Source organism: Sapajus apella, unplaced genomic scaffold (genome assembly GCF_009761245.1).
Source record: "Sapajus apella isolate SASKATOON/1434 unplaced genomic scaffold, GSC_monkey_1.0 scaffold75, whole genome shotgun sequence".
In the NCBI taxonomy this organism is placed as follows: Eukaryota; Metazoa; Chordata; class Mammalia; order Primates; family Cebidae; genus Sapajus; species Sapajus apella.
In genome coordinates this window covers 1396557-1411465 of record NW_022437015.1, presented here as the reverse complement: position 1 = coordinate 1411465, position 14909 = coordinate 1396557, and the positions used below count along the sequence as shown (strand labels likewise).

At 45.9% G+C, this 14909-nt stretch overlaps 2 pseudogenes; both read right to left on the bottom strand.

Moving 5' to 3' along the window:
* Positions 1-8639: 8639 nt before the first annotated feature.
* Positions 8640-10372, bottom strand: LOC116532225 (annotated as a pseudogene).
* A 3302-nt stretch (positions 10373-13674) lies between these two features.
* Positions 13675-14605, bottom strand: LOC116532226 (annotated as a pseudogene).
* Between the last annotated feature and the right edge of the window lie 304 nt (positions 14606-14909).

Genomic DNA, 14909 nt, shown 5'->3' with positions numbered 1-14909 from the left:
TTTTCAGCTGTGTAGAGAATGAAGTGCCGAGAAATGTCAGGCAAAAACAGAGCAGGAAGTTATGAGGGCAGCTTTAAGTTTGTGGAAACTAGGGATTATGTTGTGTGAAGGATTTAGGGGCTCATTGAGAGGGCCTTTAGGTGCTTCATAGAGGAGCAGGCTAGGGGGGCAAATTTGGGAATCCATATTCTGAAGAAGCCTGCTAGTCCTAGGAAAGAAAGGATTTCACCTTTAGAGGTGGGTGGGGAGAGGTTGTGTATCAGTGCTGCCCATTCTGGGGTCATGGCTTGGGTCACTGGGGAGAGCTGGACTCCTAAGTACATCACTGTTGGAATGGAGAGTTGTGCTTTGAAGGGGGAACCCCTATATGCTTGATTAGCAAGGAAGTTTAGAAGGGTAATAGTGTGAGTCTGAGAGTCCTCTAGGGAGGTGCTACAGAGGAGGAGGTCATCCACATACTGGAGGAGCCAGCTAGGGTAGAGGTCTAGGGAGGTGAGGTCCAGAGCTGGAGTTTGCCCAAAGAAATGGGGGCTATCTCTAAAGCCTTGGGGGAGGATTGTCCAAGTAAGTTATTTTGACTGGAGGGTTTGAGGGTCAGTCCAAGTGAAAGCAAAGAGATCTTGGGAGTCAGGGTGAAGAGGAATGGTAAGAAAGGCATCTTTTAGTTCTATTACAGTGTAATGGGTTGTATCTGGAGGAATAAGGGAAAGGAGTGTATAGGGGTTGGGAACTACTGGATGGATGGGAAGGACTGCCTGATTGATAGCCTGGAGATATTGGACTAGCCAAAATGAGCCATTGGCTTTAATGACAGGGAGTATGGGAGTATTGTATGGAGAAGGAATTGACTTAAGGTGGCCTTGCTGAGAGGAGTCTGTTTACAATGGGTTGTAAGCCTTTTAGGTGCCTTAATGAAATGGGATACTGAGAGACACTAGGAAATCTGGAGGGCTCTTTTAGCTGGATTTTGATGGGATCATAGTGAGCTGATAGAGAGCGGTAGTGGTATCCCACACTATTGGATTAACAAGAGAAGCAGGGAGTGGATATTGGGGGGAGGGGTTAAGGCCTGGTCTGGTGGCAGAGAGAAGTAGGAGAGAATCTGGACGTGGGGAACAGAAAAAGGTGGTGGAAGCTTTGAATTTGGTTAGGAGGTCTCTGCCTAGGATGGGGATAGGGAAGTGAGGTATGATAAGGAAAGAGTGTGAGAAAACAGTATCAAATAGGGAAAAAGTAAGCGGTCTGGTGGCACGTGGGTGCAAGATAAGCCCATCAACTCTCACAACTGAGACCTGAGAGGGATGAGTGGGTCCTGAGAATTCAGGCAAAGCTGAGTATGTTGCTGCAGTATCAAATAAAAAAGAGATGGGCTTACCTGCTACTAGTAGCATTACCCTGGCTTCAATGCACTGATGGCAGATGGGGCTGGGGGCCCTGAGCCTCATCAGTCTTCAGCACTAGGCCAAGGAGCTGCAGGAGGGCAAGTGATTGTTCACTTTTTGTTTTGTTGAGTGGGTGGTGGCTCTGAGGTGCAGGCTTTTCTGTCCGTGGTGGCTCTGAGGTGCAGGCTTTTCTGTCCATCTGTTGAGAGGACAGTCAGACTTCCAGTGGCCTGTCTGCTGGCAGACTGGGTAAGGGCTTTTCTGCACTTGTGGGTTAGAACATTGTGGGTAACCCCCCATATAGGCACTGAGGAATGAGAGCTAACCAGAACCCTGGCACAGTTAGGGCTTGAGGAATATCTCACTTTATAGTGTTACTACTCAGCTATTTCCTTTTATATAATCCTTTACATAATCATATATTAGTTTATAGAAATAGGGCTTGAAGGCTCCCTTTATATAATCCTCTATATATAATCATATAATAGTTGATAGTATGAGTGCCTAAAGAATATTTCCCTACATATATACCTATAATTATATCTTAGTTCATAATCGGAGGAATGCCTAGAGTGGACACAGTACAGAACATGAATTAAGGAATAAGCAGCTTATAATCTGAGAAATGCGTAGAGCAGATACAGTGCAGAGCATGAATTAAGGGAAAAATAGTTATACCAGGACAAGAATCCATGGCCCAGGCGGCAGCGTTCAGTATCGTAAAGATACCCGCTGTATGGCAGGCTTGGGGTGGGAGCCACTCCTCCTGATAAAGGAGTTGTAGGACCTTGCTCCAGTTCTTGTGGAAGGCTGCCCTCAGAACGGCAATCCACCTTGGTGACTGTGAACTTTATCAGCTCTTGCTACTGTGCTGCTTGAAAAGCATCTTCCCATAGAATCCATTGGAAGCTGCCAGAAGGTGGCGGTAACCTTGACAGCTCTGCCACTGCTATATGACTTAAAGCATCCTCCCATAAATCTTCTTAGAAGTAGTTTCCCATAAATAGAAGTATCGCACACTGCACCCTCTTCACTTTGCACGGCCCACCTTCAAGTCTCGGTGACCTAATGGGGGTGGACCCCTTACTGCACATGGCCCTTGCCTTCGTGGGAATGGGCCCCTTGCTGCGCGCTGTCCACCTCCTGGCCTAGGTGACCTAATGGGGGTGGACCCTATGTTTTATTGCTCACGACCCTATCACTATCCTTAAAGATGATTTCACTCACTGCCCTACCCCCTAACCTAGACACAATAAATACTCATGCTTCTGGACATTCGGGGCCTCGCCTTGCCAGCCGCTCACCACTTATAGGTGGCGTGGCCCCCCAAGCCCAGCTGCATTTTCTTTGTACTTCTATGTCCTGTCTCTTTATTTCTCGGATCCTGCGCCTCAGCACAGCATAAGGCTCACCCCACGACCCTGTGGGGCACTCAGCCCTATAGGACATGCCCGTGCCCAGTGGCCTTCTTTGACATATTTAAAATAAGGCCCATGAGGGCCACTGCTATTGGGTCTTTTGTGCCCTTGGGTACTATGGTTAGGCTGATGGATAGCCACAGTTAGAAGCTGATATTTAGGAGGATCTCTTTGGGCTTTATCTAATTTGTTCTGCTCATCCCTATTATTGAAGACTTTGAAAGCCACATTAAGGAAATCTTGTTGTGGGGTTTAAGGGCCAGCTTCAGCCTTTTTAAGTTTGCGCCAGATGTCGGGGTCAGATTGGGAGATAAAATGGGTATTAAGAACAATAATTCCTTCTCTGGAGGCAGGGTCGACTTGAGTATATTTTTGGAGAGCCGTAAGGTGGGAAAGGAATTGGGCAGGATTTCCATCTGCTTTTTGGGAAATTTCTTTGAGTTTTTCAAAATTTATGGCCTTATGGGCATCTTTGTTAAGGCCTGCACTAAGGCAAGTAATCATACGGATACAGGATGCCTGGCCAGGGTCTGTGGGTTGGTACTCCCAGGAAGGCTCTTCCCGGGTGTAGGCTTAGTAGAATCTTGCCAATGAAGATCATCGGCATGTGCCTGGGCTGCAAGCCACACTCTTTCCTTCTCTTCCAGAAGGATGGTAGAAGAGAAGATAATATAGAAATCATGCCAAGTGAGACTGGGTGAAATATTTAATTTCTTTGATATAAGTATCAGGATCAGAGGAGAAGGACCCTAGACATTTTCCATCTGGGAGAGATTGGAGAGGAGGAGGGGATGTGGACACAGATGATTCCCTCAGTCTCTGCTACCTCCCGAATGGGAAGCAAGGGAGCTGGCTGCTGGGCACATTGGGATCAAGAATGGGTAAGGGGTGGAGATGGGGAGGACTCAGAGTTTGAAATGAGGTGGTTGGTAAAAGGGGGGGGAAGTTGGAGAAAGAGAGGGAAAGGTTGGAGAAAGGGCTGGAGTGGGGGCATATGGTGGAAGATCATGATGCTCTGGTGGGGTATTATGATGTGGTCGAGGAGGAAAAAAATCAGCAAGGTCAAAGGAAGAGGACTTGTTGGCTGGGGCTGTGGGGAGTGTGGCAGGAGATGAGTTGTCAGCTGGGGCTGTGGGGAGAGTGACAGGAGGAGAGTCAGATTTGGAGTGAGTCAGAAGGATTTGGAAAGTAGAACAGGACTGCCAGAGGTAAGGATGGCTATGGAGGGTGAAGAAAGCCTGAACATAAGAAATCTCAGACTATTTCCCATTGCGATGACTAAAGCTGTCTAAGTTTCTGAGTATATTGAAATCAAAAGTGCCATTTTTGGGCCATTGGGAGCCATTGTCTAATTTGTATCGAGGCCAAACGGTATTACAGTACAAGATAAGTCTCGTAGGACAGACTTCTGAATGGAGGCCAAGAGTATTGAGATTACTTACACAGGAGACACTCAAGGGGGTAGTATGGAAGGGTTAAACTGACAGGCTCCTATAGCAAATGGGGTAGGGAGGGAGAGGAAGAAGAGACTGCTGATTGACAAGGAAGATGGGAGAGGTGGTCTCTTGCCCTGTGAGCCTTGTCTGGAAGAGAGAAGGTAGCCACTGAGTCAGGTGTCCCAGAAATGGAGGAACCGGAGGCCTGGAGGTCAGAGGAAGCCCTTGGCCCAGCGCTGGGTCTTTCAGGAAGGCAGAGACGGTCAAGGGTTCCAGATAAATGGCAACAGTCTCTCTTATCCTGACGGAGGCTCTGATGGTGGATGAGGTCACCAGCAATGGGAGAGTCTGGGAGATCCTCCGAGTCTTTGGCAAGTTTGGGAAGGGGAGGGTGGCCAGGAGATAAGTGATAGAAGAGAGGGGGAGGGAGAGAGAAAGAGAGAGAGAGAGAGAGTCCCTTACGGATGCCCTGCCAGAGCCTACCCCTCCCGGGTTTTGGCACCAATAATGTAAGGTTAGCTCAGAAAAAGGAGAATAGACCCAAAGTCAGGCAAACAAGTTTTATTAACCTGCCAGGCTGCCTCATAACAATCAGAGGAGGCAGCCCCCAAGCTTACAAAATGAGGGGTTTATATGGGGTGAGGAGGGCATAAGGGAGTTTGAGGACCGAGGGAATCTTATCAGCTTGTAACAGGCACAGAGATAGTTTGTCAACTTGAGACATACTCACAATACATTATCCTGTGACTTCTGCGGCAGCAGTTTTAAAAAAACAGGATTTTACAGGGATGTGTAAAACAGGAATTTACAAGTATGGATAACAAATATTTGTTTTCCCTGTTCTCCCCAGAGCTGCCCAGATGGCTGTAATCAGGCTTTGCTTAATTGTAGCATGTCTGGCAGCCTTGATGTGGTGCTTAGGTAGAAGTTCAGAAATGCAGCTGCAGAGCAATTAGAGTGGGGGGAAGGGGTCAGTTTGTGTGGAGGGTTTTTTTTTGAGGCAGCTTGTCCCTAACACCTTTCTCCTGTTAAGTGTTCAAACTATGTTCAAAGAAGACATACACCGAGCTGCAACCAATCCAGCTGTTCTGTACCTCACTTCCAATTTCTGTACATCATTTCCTTTTTTTTGTCTATAAATCTTCTTCCACCATGTGGTTGCACTGGAGTCTTTGTGAATCTGCTGTGATTCTGGGGGCTGCCCAATTCACAAATTGTTCATTGCTCAGTTAAACTCCTTTAAATAGAATTTGCCTGAAGGTTTTCTTTGATCAATGATTTTATGGTTCAGAGCTAGTAGTTGCACAACAGATGGATATGTAACTGATCTTTGTTTACTCTGAGGTGCTCTCTGTTGTTTCAGCTAATAGGCTGAAGCATGAAGTGCTCTATAACATGTGCTTCCAGTTCTGTGGGGGTAGGGGGACACAGCTGGGCAGAGCTGGAACTTCTGGCTTATCCTCAAATACTCCTATGTCAAGTGCAGGCAACAGTCCTGATGAAGGTGGCTAGGAGTAGTAGGAGCTCCTAATGAAATGTGCTGAATTCTTTGTGTGGGATTGTTGCGGGGGCGGGGCGGGTGCTGCACCAGCCCCTTGGCTTAGATAGACAAGAATATGAACTATTGCCTTATCACAACCCTGTTCCAGAGCTCATGACTCCTAGATGAGTCACACACTGTAGTCTAACTCTGGGTCACATGTGGTTGAGAGCCTTGGGGACTGCTTAATTTGTGACTCTCCATGAGAGTGGTTTTGGGGCAAAACATCATCACTCAGCTGATTAATACAGATAGTTTCATAGCTTCCCTGTTCTCCAATGTGATATCATTACTTCTTTGAGTAAAAGAGTGGTGAGTCTGCCTTTGGGCCTGTGTGTTGGTCATGATGATATCAGCTGATTGGGTCAGTTGGACCTCAGGCACTGGGGGAAGTGGTCAGATGTCAGCAGATTTTGAATAGGGTAGGTAGTTCTCTAACTCCCCAGCCCCTAGATTGCTGGCTGGGCATCCTGTATGAGTCCTGCTGGAGCTGGGTTGGAGGGTGGTGGGGTTCCTCAGGTGCTGGTTGTGATGGTAAGGGGGAGGCTGGTCCCGGGGTTACTGGCTAAACTCTTAGGTAGGGTTAGGCAGAACACTTAGGCAGTGAGAGCCTAAGGAAAGATCACAGGCTTGTGGGGGTAAGGATTTTAGCAGGGCTCTGGGCCACACAAAAAAATGGTCATGTAGGGGTCGAGTAGCTACACTGGAAGCCACAAGGCAGCAAACCCTATATGGGAGGGGATTTTGGGGGTGGTGAGTCATGCAGAAAGCATTCTGGCTGCCTCTCTGCAGGGCAGCTGCTGGTATGCTGGAGGCTTGTGCACCGGCTTAGGCTCTTTGTTTCCTCCCCCAGCTTGGGGGCAGTAGGGTGGGCCTGTGAGGGCAGGCATTGGCAGAGGGCCTATCAGTTGCCTCAGGGAGCTCCACCCCAAAAAATGCGGAGCTTCATCTTATCAGAGTGATCATGTGGGGGTTGGGCAGTTACCCTACAGGACCGAGCAGTGGGTGGCCAAACAGTTAGGGGAAAGGGGAGCCTGCCTGCTGAAGAGCAGGGTGAGAGATGGTTCTTGTTTAAATAAGCCTGTCATCTTTCTACATAGGGCAGATGCATAAGTGCTCTGTGCTGAAGGTACCAGTGAAAGCAATCAGGCTCTTTGTTCCCTCCCTAGCCTGTGGACAGCAAAGGGCAGGTACCATGGCCACAGCAATGGAAGAGAGCCTGTGAGTTTCTTCAGGAGCTCTACCCCAGAGAAATGCTGAGCCAAGACTAGCTGGAGTGCTCAGGCAATGGTGAAATGGCTGTGCTGTAGATCCCATTTGGGAGGCCCTGTCAGGTAAGGAGCAGCAGAGAAGAGGCCTGCAGTCCATCTGCTCATCACTGTGGATGCAGTCTCTACCCTAGGGGTATATGAAAGAGCCTGTCCCTTCTTGTTGGCAGGTCTATGCAAACTGGTGCCTGGGTGCTCAGTGATCCAAGGTCCTTGGGGCTTCACATGACCTTGAGTGATGGCTCTGTCCAGATTCCAGGTGTCTCTGTGTCAGTTTGGAGACCTGGGGGGTTGTGAGGATCTCCCGTTCCTAGGATTGCAAAGGTCAGTGGAGGAATTGTGGGTCCTTGGGGCTCTCTCTCACTCACCCTTTCCCTGTGGTAGTGAGCTTCCCCTGCCTCTGTGCCAATTCCGGGTGGGTGGCTGCCCTGCTTCACTCCTCTCTGTTCTCCGTGTGTCCCATTACTTCCGTTATGAGTCCCAATGTGTTCTCCTGGATGATCCATTTGAAGAGCTAGTGTTCACTAGCCATTCTGTTTCATCCATTTAGAAAATTGATCAATTGGTCACCAAAATAATGTGCAATTTTATAATATAGAAATGTTATAAACAATACAGGTGGTAATGCAATAAAAATAGGTATTACTAGCTAAAACAAAACAAAAACAGAATAGGTATTACTAGCTAAAACAAAACAAAACAGAAAGTCTCTTCTACCTGGAAATTTAAAACTTCTTTGAAACAAGTTGGCTTTTCATGAGAGCCAAGTGCACTATCTGCCTGTTGGTGGGTGGGGGAAAAGGGAAGGGAGAGCATTAGGACAAATACCTAATGCATGTGGGGCTTAAAACCTAGATGATTGGTTGATAGGTGCAGAAAACCACCATGGCACATGTATGCCTATGTAACAAACCTGCATGTTCAGCACATGTATCCCAGAACTTAAAGTAAAATAAAAAATATATTCCCTAAAGAATTTCTTGAAATAATTATCAATCCAGTAAGAATGAGCACCCTTAGAGACCCAGATTGGGATCCCTAAGTATCTCTTTTCCCCAAAGGAATGAGGGCCTGTTCATCAAATTGCTGATATCAGGGCTAGAATTTATTTTCATATCAAATACAAGGAGAACAACTATATACCAATAATTTGGAAAATCTGGAAGAAATGAACAAATTCCTAGATATATAACCTACCAAGATTGAACCAGGAAGAAATCCAAAACCTCAGCAGACCAATAACAAGTAACAAGATTGAAGTCATAATAAAAAGTTTTTCAGTAAAAAAAGAAAACAAGAAAAGAAAAAGCCTGGGGCCCTATGGCTTCATTGCTGAATTCCACCAAACGTTTAGGGAACTAAGATCAATCCTACTCAAACTATTCTGGAAAATAAAGGAGGGAATACTTCAAAATCCATTCTATGAGGCCAGAATTACCTGATACCAAAACCAGGCAAAGACACATTAAAAAAATTAAAAAGACGAGCAAGAAAAATACAGGCCAATATCTCTGATGAACATTAATACAAAAATCCTCAACAAAATACTAGCAAACTGAATTCAACAATACATTAGAAAAGTCATTCATCATGACCAAGTAAGATTTATTCCTGAGATGCAAAGTGGTTCAACATACACAAATCAATCAATGCAATACATCAATATCACACAATGAAGGATGAAAACTTTATGATCATTTCAATGGATGCTGAAAAAGCATTTGATAAAATTCAACACACTTTCATGATAAAAACCCTCAAAAAACTGGGGATAGGAGGAAGATACCTCAGCATAGTAAAAGACATGTGCAACAGACCCACAGCTTGTATCATACTGAATAAGGAAGTACTGAAAGCCTTTCCTCTAAGATCTGGAATACAACCAGGATGCCCACTGTCACCACTGTTATTCAACATACTACTGGAAGTCTTAGTAAGAGCAGTCAGTCAAGACAAAGATGTAAATGGCTTCCAAATTGCAAAGGAAGGAGTCAAGTTACCCTTGTTTGCAGATGATGTGATCTTATAGTTGGAAAACCTGAAGACGCCACTAAAAACTGTTAGAACCGATAAACAAATTCTGTAAAATTACGGGATAGAAAATCAACATAAAAAAATCAGTAGCATTTTTTTTTTTTTAGTCAAGCTATTTAATTTTCCAAAATACCCCTTCTTCTATGGTAACAGGAGGTAGGTACCCTGGGCCCTCACTCATTAGCACTCTTTGTGCTGATGTAGTTCTGGAGAAGCACCAGCACCTCTACCCACTGGTTCATCTTGGTGACCTTGCCCTGAAAGCAGCCTTTCTTCCCTGCTCCTTTGCCTTCTATGACCTTATCCATCCTGGGCCCCAGGATCTCCATTGTCTCAGGTAGCCCTGCCAGTAAAAAGAGCCCAGCACCTTTCTCATCACCCATGGTTAAGAACAAGAAGGAATCCTCTGACCCAATCTCATTGCATGTGATCCCTCTGCTCCACACTTAAGCAGAGTGATTCAGTGCTTTTTCAGTTCCATGACTTCTCTCCATCCACTTCAGCATCTGCTTCCCAGAGAGAAATACCAGGTTGATTTTATTCCTTTTCCTCTTCTCAGTGTCTACAATCTTAATCACCAGAAGGTCATGGAGATTGCTCATGTACACCCCACAGCACATGTTGGAATCAACACCCTTGATGGTAACAATTCCAATGGGCCTGGTATGATCATCTGGCAGACCCCAGCCTCTCACCTGCTCCACCTCAGCCTCAGTTTTTGTACTTTCATGAGCAGCTGATCTCTGATATTTTTATTCCACTCTGCTCGGTGGCAGTTATTTTCTCTGCATTCACAGAGGGACTTTCCAGCTCCATCACACCCCGAGATCTCTCTAACTGCCAAGATGTTGTCTTTAACTCAAACAGATGATCAGCAACTACTGTGATGAGATGCTGCCGTGAATGCTGCTGCATGTGGTCAAACTTCCACTCCAAGTCTACCCAGACCAGGACCTGTCTTCCAGGATCCAGGGGTTCTGTGTGAAATGATCAGCCTATGCCACACAGTGGGTCACTCTTGGCACAGAGATGTCATTGATTGTATCACTGTCATCAGGCTGTCTTCTGCCCTCAGGGAAAAGCAGCATGTCTTCCAGCACCATGTGAAAACTGCTCAGCACTAGTTTCTTGCCATTGCTCCTTTCTGTCTGTAGCTCGATGGGACCACAGAAGACTATGGTTGTGGTGAACTCCCAGGCATTGTTATTCTGCTGACACCAGAACACACTCATGGCCAACTCCTGGGCATCAGTAGTGTTTCTATATGCCAACAGTGAACAATCTGAAAAAGATATTAAAAAGTAATCTGATTTACAATAGCCACACATAAAATTAAATACCTAGGAATTAACCAAAGAAGTTAAATATCTCTAAAATGAAAACTATAAAACACTGATGAATAAGATTGATGAGATTACCAAAAAATGGAAAAATATTCTATGTTCATGTATTGAAATAATGAATATTGTTAAAATGTCCATACTATCCAAAGCAATCTACAGATTCACTGTAATCCCTATAAAAATACCAATGACATTCTTCACAGAAATATCTTAAAATTTGTACAGAACCACAAGACCCAGAATAGCCAAAGCTATCCTAAGCAAAAAGAACAAAGCTGGAGGAATCACATTACCTGACTTTAAATCATACTACAGAGCTATTGTAACCAAAGCAGCATGGTACTGACATAAAAGCAAACACACAGACAAATGGAACAGTATAGACAACCCAGAAACAAATCCACACACCAACAATGAACTCATTTTTGACAAAGGTGCCAAGAACGTGCACTGGGGAAAACACAGTCTTTATAAACACCTCACAAGCACAAGCAACCAAAGCAAAAATGGACAAATGAAATTATGTCAATTTAAAAAGCTTCTGCACAGCAAAGGTTACAATCAACCAAATGAATAGATACCCCCAAAGAATGGGAGAAGATATTTGCAAACTACCCATCTGACAAGGGATTAATAACCAGAATTTATAAGGAGCTCAAAGAACTCTATTGAAGAAAATCTAGAAATTCAAATCAAAAAATGGGCAAAATATTTGAATAGGCATTTCTCAAAAGAAGACATACATATTGCAAACAGGCATATGAAAATGTGCTCAACATCATTGATCATTAAAGAAATACAAATCAAAACTACAACAAGATCATTTCACCCCAGTTAAAATGGCTTGTATCCAAAAGTCAGGTAATAACAAATGCTGGCTGGGATGTGTGCACTCTTTGGTGGGAATGTAAATTAGTACAACCACAATGGAGAACAGTTTTCAGGTTATTCAGAAAACAAAAAAAAGATTGAACTATCATATGATCCAGCAATCCCACTGCTTGGTATATACCCAAAAGAAAGGAAATCCATATATCAAAGAGACATCTGCATGCCTATGTTTGTTGCAGCAGTGTTTACAATAGCTAAGATTTGGAAGCAACCTAAGTGTTCATCAACAGATGAATGGGTAAAGAATATGTGGTACTAGCCAGGCATGGTGGCTGACATCTGTAATCCCAGCACTTTGGGAGGTCAAGGCAAGTGGATCACAAAGTCAAGAGATGGATCCCCATCCTGGACAACATGGTGAAACCCCGCCTCTACTAAAAATACAAAAATTAGCTGGGTGTGGTGGTGTGTGCCTCTAGTCCCAGCTACTTAGGAGGCTGAGGCAGGAGAATCACTTGAACTTGGGAGGCAGAGGTTGCAGTGAGCCAAGATCATGCCTCTGCACTCCAGTCTGGTGACAGAGCAAGACTCTGTATTGAAAAAAAAAAAAAGAAAAAGAACATGTGGTTCATATATAAAATGGAGTACTCTTCAGCCATAAAAAAGAATGAGATCCGGTCATTCACAACAACATGGTCATTATGTTAAGTGAAATAAGCCAGGCACAGAAAGACAAACATTTCATGTTCTCATTTATTTGTGGGATCTAAAAATCAAAACAATTGAACTCATGGAGATAAAAAGTAGAAGAATGGTTACCAGAGGCTGGGAAGGGTAGTGGGGGCATGTGGGGGACATGGGGATGTTTTATGGGTACAAGTTATAATTAGAAAGGATGAATAAGAATTACTGTTTGATAGCACATCAGGATGACTATAGTCAATAATAATTGTACATTTTAAAACAACTTGAAGAGTGTAATTGGGGCTGGGCATGGTGGCTCACACCTGTAATCCCAGCACTTTGGGAGGCTGGTGGATCTCCTGAGGTCAGGAGTTCAAGACCAGCCTGGCCAACATGGCAAAATCCCATCTCTACTAAAAAAAAAAAAAAAAAATTAGCTGGGCATGGTGGTGCCTGCCTGTAATCCTAGCTACTGGAGGGCTGAAACAGGAGGATCGCTGAACCTGGGAGGTGGAGGTTTCAGTGAGCTGAAATCGTGCCACTGCACTCCAGCCTGGGCAACGAGCAAGACTCCATCTCAAAAAAAAAGTTGTAATTGGATCGTTTGTAACTCAATGGATAAATGCTTGAGGGGATGGATATTTTATTCTCCATGATGGGCTTATTTCACAATGCCTGCCTGTATCACATCTCATGTATTCAACAAATACATACCTCTACCATGTGCCCACAAAATTCTTTTCCCAAAAGATTGCATTTATTATAAACAAGGGTGCAGACCCTAGACTCTCAGAAACACAAGAGATATGAAGCTAAGACAGCTCTGGTGAAACAGTAACAGACGGATGGGGAACACTGAGGTATTAATATCTGGACCACAGCTGCCATCCAGGGCCCCACACCCCACCTTTGGCCCAGATGGCCTCTTGGCCCAGGTGTCCCTACTGCCAGAACACACTGGACTGGGGTTTAGGAGTTGCATATTCCATGAGGCTAGTATCAGGGAAAGCAGGGACTCACAGTTGTCAGGTTATCCCTCTCCTCTGGGCCAATTTACTGATGTTTCAGTCTCACATCAACTATCACATTTTAAAACCAAAAACAGGCAAAATATTTGATTAAAATAAAATGAAAACACTGCAGTGAATAGACCTGAGTGTTCTGGTGGAAAGGCCATCGTGCTCACCTGCGGGAAGGGCAGGCCAGCAAGGGCAGAAGAGCTCCCTGTGGGCACTAGGCTGTGTGTGGATGTGGCCCTCCAGGTGGTCCCAGAGAGGATACAGGGACAGGGACCGTCCAGGCAGACAGCTATCAGGTGAGTAGGTGTCTGCCTGAGGTGTTCTGGCATCGGAAGGCTGCCTGACCCCCAATGGGCATGACACAGCCTCCAGGGAGCAATGGTACCTCAGCCCAAAGGATCAATTTAAGTGTTTTGTTTTGTTTTTTTTTGAGATGGAGTTTCACTCTTGTTACCCAGGCTGGAGTGCAATGGCGCGATCTCGGCTCACTGTGACCTCCGCCTCCCGGGTTCAGGCAATTCTCCTGCCTCAACCTCCTCAGTAGCTGGGATTACAGGTACGTGCCACCATGCCCAGCTAACGTTTTGTATTTTTAGTGGAGACGGGGTTTCACCGTGTTGACCAGGATGGTCTCGATCTCTTGACCTCGTGATCCACCCGCCTCGGCCTCCCAAAGTGCTGGGATTACAGGCTTGAGCCACCGCACCCGGCCAGCCCAAAGGATCAAAGCCCAACCTGATCAGATCCCAAACTTCACCTGCATCAGGGCCCTGACTCTGCAAAGGGTACACCCAGCTCTGGGGACAAGCCATGGCATTGAGCAGCAGCTGGCTGTGCTGCCGAAACCACGACACACCTGCATCATACTCACTGAAAGCTGCGCCATCCTGGTGTGATAGGCCACACTTGGTTACCCTAGGGTAAGCTGGAAAAGAACTCCAGATGTGCCTTGGAGAGACCCCCACCTCTTAGGGGCCACCTCGCAGGGTGCTTTCCCCTCGCCCCATTCTTTGAGTTCGGGTTGAGATTTTAGGAAGCATAAGTTCAGGTGAGGAAGAGAACGAAGTCTGGTCCCAGCCCACTCAGGCAAGGATCGTTCTCCATCTTGTCAGCATCAGAGGAAGCCACATATATAGGCAGGACACACACAGCACACATGGGGTGTAAGGAACCGTGCCTGCATACCACTCACACACGCAGAACATAACTGAGTGGAAGGAGAGATGCTGTGGCATGCTCAGGGGGCCACCTTTGGGGCATTTATGTAGGCTGGGTTGTAAGGAGGCTGACTAGCGGGGTAGGGCACGGCTGCTCCTCCAGCCAGGATCTCGTGGTAGACCGGCAGTCCCATGGGCTGGACCAGGTAAAGTGGTGGGTGCTGCGTTGGGTAGGGTGCTGCTGGCATCCCTGGCCGGGGGGAATGGGGTGGTAGCCCTTGTAGCTTGGTCAAGGGTAGCTGGGCAGCACACTTGGAGACTGAGTGTAAGGGGCATGCACCACAGTGGTAAATGTGACGGTGGTGACAACCTGACATGGCTGGCGGCACATCTTGTACAGGCAGCAGCAAGAGCAGGTGAAGCAGATGAAGATAGTGATGACAGACAGCACAAAGATGGTCAGACCGATGCCCACAGTTGCTCCGAATCCCATGTTAGCCTCTGCCTTCACCCAGGGACTTTCTGTACCCCTGGACTTCCCCTCTTTCCATCATGATCCACTCAGTTTCAATTTTCTCCCCTTTTGGAGAAGAGGAAAGAAAATCTCCTCTCACATTTTTAAAAAAAATAATACAAGGAAAGTATCAGGCAGGGCACAGTGGCTCATGCCTATAATCTCAGCATTTTGGGAGACCTAGGTTGGTGGATCACTTGAGGGCAGGAGTTCGAGACCAGTTTGGCCAACATGGAGAATCCCCATCACTACTAAAAATACAAAAATTAGCCAGGCATGGTGG